General features: G+C 41.7%; 1 pseudogene; it reads right to left on the reverse strand.

Moving 5' to 3' along the window:
* Positions 1-217: 217 nt before the first annotated feature.
* Positions 218-8,153, reverse strand: LOC136120156 (serine/threonine-protein kinase PAK 1 pseudogene; annotated as a pseudogene).
* Positions 8,154-9,429: the final 1,276 nt, after the last annotated feature.

Genomic DNA, 9,429 nt, shown 5'->3' on the forward strand with positions numbered 1-9,429 from the left:
CTAGATAAAATTAGAAAACCATAATTCAAAAAGTCACATGCACTCCAATGTTCACTGCAGCACTATTTACAACAGCCAGGTTACAGAAGCAACCTAAATGTCCATCAACAGAAGAATGGATAAAGAAGATGTGGTACATATACCACATCTTTTTTTTTCAAAATGAGCATTTATTTCACAGAAGCCTTGGCACAAAGAGGCTGGGGTGAATGTGGTTTCAGTGATTGTCCTTGGTTGCCTCCTTTACTGCAGCAGTCAGTGGAGTGAGGCTGGAGAGGGGCTTGACAATCTTCAGGAACTGATGCTACAGCATCTCTTTAGCTGGACCTCTTTTCTCCACATCCATTTCAAGACAGAGGTTCAGAAAGTCTCGGAAGATAGCTGACAGCTTCTCTGGGTTCTGAAGCTCCGGGGTCCCATTGGTGGCGATGAGGTACAAGGCTCTCAGAGGACTTTCACTGAGGTATGGGGGCTCCCCTTCAATCATTTCGATGGCCATGATGCCCAGGGACCAATGTCAACCTTAGGCCCATAGGCCTTCCGTGTCACAACCTCTGGTGCCATCCAGTACGGTGTTCCCACCATGGTGCTCCGTTTGCTCTGCTCTGGGGTGATCTGGGCACAGAATCCAAAATCAGTTAGCTTGACAGAGCCATCCATTCCCAACAGGATGTTTTCGCTCTTGATGTCTCTATGAATAACTTGGTTCAAATGCAGAAACTCCAAAGCCTGCAGGCACTCATGGCCCACAGCTGCAATCTGGCCTTCATCCATGCAGGTTTCTGTTACCATGTCTGTCAAAGGACAATGGAATATTACTCAGCCATAAAAAGGAACGAAATTGGGTCATTTGTAGAGATGTGGATGGACCTCAAGAGGGTCATACAGAGTGAAGTAAGTCAGAAAGAGAAAAACAAATATCGTATATTAAAGCATATATGTGGAATCTAGAAAAATGGTACAGATGAACTGGTTTGCAGGGCAGAAATAGAGACACAGATGGAGAGAACAAATGTATGGACACCAAGGGGGGAAACAGGGGGTGGGGGGGGGGTTGGGATGAATTGGGAGATTGGGATTGACATATATACATTAATATGTATAAAATAGATAACTAATAAGAGCCTGCTGTATACTTCACTGTACAGTAGAAACTAACACAACATTGTAAAACAACTATACCCCAATTAAAAAAAATAATAAAAAAGAGACCCCAGAGAGCTCCCTGTTCCTTTCACCATGTGAGGACACAGCAAAGAGTTGGCCATTTATGAACCAGGCAGTGGGCTCGCACCAGACACTGGATTTGTCAGGGCCTTAATCTTGGACTTCTCATCCTCTAGAACTGTGAGAAATAAAATTCTCTTGTTTATAAAAAAAAAAAAAAATTAACTGTTACCTCCAGTTAAAAGTCTCTTAATCAATCCATAGTTTTAACTTCCTATCAAAGACATTTCTTACAGCCAGAGGGGCCTCCTCTCCCCGCTCTTCCTTGCCAAGATTGCTGCTGAGTAGAGAAGGAAGCTTCTATGTATTAATGATGGCGGGAAGAAGGGCCTTTAGTCTACCTCCTATTCTCTTGATCTGTGCCATCCAACACAATAGTCACTAGCCATGGGTGGCTACTGATCACTGGAAATGTGGATGGGCCACATGGAGCTGTGCAGTAAATGTAAAATACATACTGACTTTCCAAGGTGTAGTACCCAAAAGTATATACATAAACTATCTCCTTAATATTTTATATTGATTTCAAGTTAAAATGAAAATACTTTGGCTTATATTGGGTTAAATAAATGTTAACTATTCAAATTAATTTCACCTATTTTTAACTTTTTTAATGTGGCTGCTCGAAAACTGTAAATTGTATGTGTAGCTTGCATTATAGTTCCATTGGACTGGCTGCTCTGGGTCTTCTCCTACCTCCAGTGTAGTGTGTCCTCAGTCGTCAGCCCTGGCATCTGCTGAGGACTGTCTGGTCCTGCATGGTAACTACTAATGATGGCTACTGTGCCCATGGCGGGGACAATCCTCCAGGTGTAAGTTCTTCACCAGCTACAGCTTTCTTTTCCCAGCCCAAGCCACTTTGATCTTTCAGTCTGTGATATTGTGATTTATAATAAGAAATATGTATTTGTTCTTTGTCCTGTTTCTGGCACAGAGCTCCTAAAACCCTTGGCATTTCCTCTGACGAGAGCAGATACAGGTGTGTCTTGTTATGTTAATGCGGTGACTTTGGGAGAGCACTGAAGGGTGGGGCTGGTTGCCAGGGAACCAACCTTGTGAGTAGAGGGTTGGAATTCTCAGTCCCCCCACCCCACCCCACCCCACCCCGCCTTTCCCTAGAGGCTGGAAGCTGAATCAATCACCAATGACTAATGATTGAATCAATCATGCCTGTGTAATGAAGCATCCACTAAAGCCCCAAAGGACAGGGTTTAAAAACCGTCTGAGTTGGTGAACAGGTGATTTGAGAAGCGTAGTGGTCTCAGAGAGGGCATGGACTCTCCGAGCCATTTCCCCATAACTTTCCCTATGCATTTCTTCCATCTGGTTATTCTTAAATTGCATCATTTTATAATAAACCAGTAATCTAGTAAGTAAAATGCTTCTCCGAGTTTCATGTGCTGCTCTAGCAAATTAATTGAACACAAGCGGGGTGGGGGGGGCATGGGGACCTCTGATTTATAGTCAGAAGTACAGATGACAGTCTGGACTTGCGACTGGCATCTTAAGCTGGGCAGAGAGTTGGTGTGAGGGATAGTCTTGTAGAAATGAACCCTTAACCTGTGGAATCTGACACTGTCTCCAGGTAGATAGTGTCAGAATGGAGCTGAATTGTGGGACACGCAGCTGTGGTCCAAGGATTGTTTGCTTGTTGGTGTGGTAAACACACATGCCCACATTCCAATTTGGGTGTAGAATGTTTACAGTCCTTGCAGCATCTCTGCTTTCTACCATTTAGTAGCATATAGGACTTCCCTGGTGGTCCAGTGGTTAAGACTCCATTTGCGGGTTCCATCCCTGGTTGGGGAACTAAGATCCTGTATGCCACATGGTGCAGCCAAAAAAAAAAAAAAAAAAAGTAGCATATGAAGGTCATAGGCTTTGAATAATACTGTATCTCAGGCCCATTGCTCTAGAATCCTCCCAGGGCCCTTGTTAACTTATCATTCCAGAGCTATGATAGATAAAGCCATGAGGCTGATTACAAGCCTGGATGTTCTCAAATTCTCCCTCAAGCTATCTGGGTTTACTATCGTCTTGCTACACCCTCCTTTGCCCAAGGCCGAGAATGATGGCTCATCAAATTCCTATTCCAGGATTCAATTATGCTTATCTTCTCTCAGGTTGCAGCCCTGCTAATCTGTCTCGTTTTCTCTTATCACGTAAAACTTTCTCTTTCCTCTTCCTGTCTGAAAGGTCTTTTCTATCCATCATGTTCTGCATGCTCCTTACACTATGCGTGATGGTAAAACTCTATAATCTGAGTTCATGAGATTGGCTCTTGATATTCAAAGGACAGCGTTTAGAAGACAGACTATAGAGCCACTGAGCTCTATTGGCGATCATCACTAATGTCGGGGACATAAATGCATGAGTTCCAGTTTTACCTGCACTGTCAAGGATTTGCTGAAATCCTGTAATTCTCTATATAACAATTGCTTCTAACCTTCACATAAACTATTTCATTTCTTCCTTTATAATATGTTTCAAAAAAGCTGTACTTTAAGTAATTACTATACTTACAAGTATCTACAAAATATATATATTTTGTAAAATTACACATATTCACTTTAAAAATTCAAAAATAAAATAAAATTAATTAAAATAAAAATTAAAAATTCATACAGCACAGAAAAAGCCAAATAAGAATAAAAGTACCCAAAATACTCAAAAAATGATAACTGCTGCTAACAATTTTGTGACTATCTTTCCAGATACTGTGATTCCAGATTACTATGCTTAGTAATCAATTTTAAATCAATAGGATTATTCTATACATGCTATCTTTTTCACTGAGAGATCTTGTGCATATATTTTCACATGAATTAATATAGAAACATATATTAATTTTAATGGCCACAGAGTATTCCACCATAGGATTGTATCTTAATTTTTCTGTCTAGTCCCATATTAATGGATTGGGAGGGGGCTAAAATAAAGAAAACAAGAAATGGACATCCCAACAGATACATTTTGCATTTGTGCAATTACTCCTTACAATAAATTCTAGAATTGAGATTGGTGGGTCAAAAGCTGTATACATTTTATATTTTGATACAGTGTGTCAAATTGCCTTGTAGAAAAGTTGTATTGATTTATATACTCACAGTAAATTAGAGGGTCTGTTTTCCTTCACTTCCTACAATAATGGGTCATTTCAATCTTTCACAACTTTATAGATGTGGAAATTATATTTCACAGTTGTGTTTGGTATGTTTTTAGTAGAATTTTTTTTTTTTTTTTAATTTTTTGGCCACACAGCATGAGGGATCCTAGTTCCCCAACCAGGGATAGAGCTTGCGCTACCTGCAGTGGAAGCGCCAGGGAAGTCCACTGGACCGCCAGGGAAGTCCATTTCACAGTTGCTTTTAGTTCATGTCTTTGATTATTAATAAAGCCAGAAGTTTTTTTTGTTTTTTTTTGCGGTACGCAGGCCTCTCCCGTTGCGGAGCACAGGCTCCGGACGCGCAGGCTCAGCGGCCATGGCTCACGGGCCCAGCCGCTCTGCAGCATGTGGGATCTTCCCAGACCGGGGCACGAAACCGTGTCCCCTGCATTGGCAGGCGGACTTTCAACCACTGCGCCACCAGGGAAGCCCCAGAAGTATTTTTATATTTATTTACCAATGTGTTTCTTCATATATCATTGGCCTGTTAAAACCTATCACAGATTTTTTTTCCTATTGAGTTGTTAATTTTTTATAGATTTATTCATTTGTACATTATGGCTATTAATTTTTTGACATGTGTTACGAATTTTTCCTAAAATTTTTTTTTTTTTTTTTTGCGGTACGCGGGCCTCTCACTGCTGTGGCCCCTCCCGTTGCGGAGCACAGGCTCCGGACGCGCAGGCTCAGCGGCCATGGCTCACGGGCCTAGCCGCTCCGCGGCATGTGGGATCTTCCCAGACCGGGGCACGAACCCGTGTTCCCTGCATCGGCAGGCGGGCTCTCTCTCAACCACTGCGCCACCGGGGAAGCCCCGAATTTTTCCTAATTTTTTAATGAATCTTTTAGCTCGTTTATGGTATTCTTTGCCCTAAAGATGTTTTGAATTATAATGTAGTTTCCAGTTCCTGTGATAATTTCCAAACAACAAAATATAAATATATACACTTAGATTCCCTTCAAGTTCTTTTACATTTAAGTCGTTGATTTATCTTAAAGTTTACAGGTATCTAAAAGTAGGGGTTTAACTTATCTTTTCTAAATCACTAGCCAACTGTTCAAAAATATTATTTGATGAATAATTCATCTTTTGTGCCACTAGTTTGAATACACCTTTACCATATAATAAATGCCATATATTAACTTGGTCCTATTTTTAGACTCACCAGCTTTTTCTATAACCTATTTCTGAGCCAATAATGCACTGTTTTTCTTTTTTGGTAGCTTTATGGTACATTTTTACATGTGGTAAGGCATATTATAATCCTCCAAATTCATTCTTCCCCACCCTACTCTGTTCCTTTGCTCTCTGGCTTTTGGTTGGGTTTGGCCAACAAAGAAAATGGAAGGATTAGGGATTGTGAAGTCTAAGTATTTATTCTCCCAGCTCCCCACTTGTGGGTCCCTATGAATGGAGGTGTCTCTCATCCTATCAAAAGTCCCTGTTCCTAAAAGCCAGCCTCTCCACTCAGCTTTCTAAGTTTCTAAGTTACTGAGTTCCGGTAACTTTCCTCTTTTTCCTACTTCGGTCCTGGGAGTGGTAACAGTATCCTGGGTTACTCATCCTGGGGTGTTGCACTAGATCTTCCAATTTCCCTTATATGCTGCCAAAACTTCATCAATAGCCCCTCTCCTCTCGGTACCCTGACTTGATTGTGTCATCTGTCTCTGGCTGGGAACTTTACTGATACAAGTGGTAATAGTGAATATCTCTATCTAATCCTGGCTTAAACTGGAATGCTTCCAGTGTTTCACCATTAACCATCCTTCACTACTGTTAACATCAAACCATCTCTACTGTCCTTGAACACACTCTATCACCTCTTCCTTCCCTCTCAGCACATGGTCTCACTTGCTACTATATCTGCAAACTTATATGCAGTCCTTTCTTCCTTCCCTCCTCTCACAGTGGGAGAGTGATTTCTCCTTTTGTCTCAGCTGAATTCCTCTGTCTATTCAGCTCAGGATTCTATCCTTTCATTTTTCTCAGGGATCTTGGGATATCACCCCTTCCACTCACTCAAGTTACCAGATCGAAATATTTCATGACTGTCAATTCTTTTTTCTTTCTTCTTTTTTTTTTTTTTTGGTCACACCACACAGCATGCAGGCTCTTAGTTCCCCAACCAGGGATCAAACCTGGGCCCCCTGCAGTGGAAGCTCAGAGCTCTAACCACTGGACCACCAGGGAAGTCCCCATGCCTGTCTATTATTAAAGTGAAGTCCCCAGTGACTCGAGCCCCACTCGTTTCTTCCCTCGCTCTTCCTCTTCACCACTGAGTCTCAAACTTTACTGGGCATTTATTCCTCAACTTCCTCTAATTCCATGGAAACTTCTGCAAGATCACTGTGTCAGAAGTGGACAGAGTGAACAGTGCAAGAGGTTTCTTTGGGAATAGCACCTATGAAATATGAAAGGGGAGGAAGCAGGATTTGAGCATAGAAGGCCTTCAGATGGTGATGCAAATCTGAAAAATTCTTGGTCAATCCAACAAGAAGTCCTGGGGCAAAAATTGCTCCTTAAAGGAGCCCTGGGCTGGACAGAAGTGTCCTTACTTACTCAATGTTCTTGTTAAGCTCCATCGTTTGCTGTGGGCTGTCCAGGAAGAGCTTGGCCTCAGTCTGAAAGCTGAGGCAGATTTGGGAGGTACTAAAATCTGGAATCTGTCGGCTCAATGACATTGATCATTCTGTCCTTCAGAAAGATCCTCTGATTCTTCCCTGTTACTCTCTCAGCTTCTTCTCAATCACATTTGAAAGACTCTTTCTCTGACCATCTACTTACGCTGTTCCTCAGGGTTTGGTCCCAGGTCTTGTTTGTTTTGTACCCTGAATACTCTATATAGAAAAGACTCACACATGTCAATAGCTTCAAAATGCTGATGGCTTATAAATGCATGGCTCTAGCCACGATCTCTGTCCTAAGCTCTAGGCCTGTGTAGCCAACAGCCCAGGAGACATTTTCATGTCTCACAGGCACCTTAAGTCTTCCTAACTGAATTCTTTACTTTTCCTCCAAACCTGCTTCTTCCCCTCCAGCATTTTCTATCTCAGTCACCTACCTGGTTGTCCATTATCCTCATCTCCTCCCTCTCCACAATCTTATGCAATTGCTAAGTCTTGTCTTTTTAAAACTTTAACTACCTCTCCGATCTGTATCTTATCTCAAGCCAGGGTATTTTTCTCTTGTAAAATATTGCAGCAGCCTTCAAACTGGTTTTTTTTGTGTGTGTGTGGTACGCGGGCTTCTCACTGTTGTGGCCTCTCCCGTTGCGGAGCACAGGCTCCTGACGCGCAGGCTCAGCGGCCATGGCTCACGGGCTCAGCCGCTCCGCGGCATGTGGGATCCTCCTGGACCGGGGCACAAACCCGTGTCCCCTGCATGGGTAGGCGGACTGTCAACCACTGCGCCACCAGGGAAGCCCCCAAACTGTTTTTTTTACCTTTCTGCTTTCTGTCCTAGCTTCATCCAACCTTATTATTCATTAAATAAATAAAATTTTAAATAACCATGTGTCTGGTGAGGGAAATGCAGGTTAAAGCAACACTGAAATATAATTTTGAACAGTTGTATTCACTTCCTGTACTTTTTTCTCTAAGAAATCACCACAGCTTGGTGGCTTAAAACAACAGCAATTTATTCTCTCACAGTTCTAAAGCCCAAATCTGAAATCAAGGTATTGGCAGGACCACATTTCCTCTGCAGACTCCAGGGAAAATCTGTTCTTTACCTCTTCCCTCTTCTGGGGACTGCCAGCATGGCGTCCCTGGCTTGTGTCCCCAACCTCCCATCTCTACCTCTGTCTTCACATTGTCTTCTTCTCTGAGTGTCTGCCTCAAAACTTCCTCTGCCTCTCTCTTTCAAAAATACATGTGATTTGGACTTCCCTGGTTGCACAGTGGTTAAGAATCTGCCTGCCAATGCAGGGGACACAGGTTTGATCCCTGGTCCAGGAAGATCCCACATGCCGTGGAGCAACAAAGCCCGTGCACCACAACTACTGAGCCTGTGCTCTAGAGCCTGTGCTCCACAACAAGAGAAGCCACTGCAATGAGAAGCCCTCGCACCACAACGAAGAGTAGACCCCACTCTCCACAACTAGAGAAATCCTGCACACAGCAACGAAGACCCAACACAGCCAAAAAAACAAAACATGTAATTGCATTTAGGGCTCCCTGCATAATCCAGGATAAAACCTCCTCTCAAAATCTTTAACTTAATCACATCTTTTGCCATGTAAGGTAATACTCAGACTGTGAATATTAGGATGTAGATTTATCTTTTGGGGAGTCTACCATTCAGTCTCACTACACCTATCAAATTAGCAAAGCTTTAAATAGAATGAACATTCAGTGCAAGGAAAAGAGAGAAAAAATGGTATGCATACACATCCACAGCTGGTGAGGCTATAAATTGGTATAAATCTGTTCCAAACAATGTAGTAGTATGAATTAAGGCCATTAAAAATATTCATACTCTTCGACTTCCCTGGTGGTCCAGTGACTAAGATTCCACGCTTCCAATGCAGGGGGCCCAGGTTCCATCCCTGGTTGGGGAACTAGACCCATGTGCCACAACTAAAGAGTTCGCATGCTGCAACTAAAGATCCGGCACACGGCAACAAAGATCCCACGTGCTGCAGCTAAGACCCCGCACAGCCAAATAAATAAATAAATAAATATTTTTAAAAATATTCATACTCTTATCTAGTAATCTCACATCTAGGAATTTGTCTTAGACAAATATATTTAAATATGGACAGAAGATTCAAATGTGTATATATATATATATATATATATATATATATATATATATATACATTTATATACACATGGAGAAAAGACTAGAAAAAATGCATCAAATTCCTGTCATAGTTATCTCTGGATAGTAACATTATGGACATTCTTATTTAAATTTGCCTAGGATTTTTAAATATTTTAGGATGAGTATGCATTACTTTAATAATCATTTAAGTCTATTTTCAAGTTTACTCATATGAAATATGGATTGGGGTTTGATTCACGATGAAAGAATA

Source organism: Phocoena phocoena, chromosome 3 (assembly GCF_963924675.1).
Source record: "Phocoena phocoena chromosome 3, mPhoPho1.1, whole genome shotgun sequence".
NCBI lineage: Eukaryota > Metazoa > Chordata > Mammalia > Artiodactyla > Phocoenidae > Phocoena > Phocoena phocoena.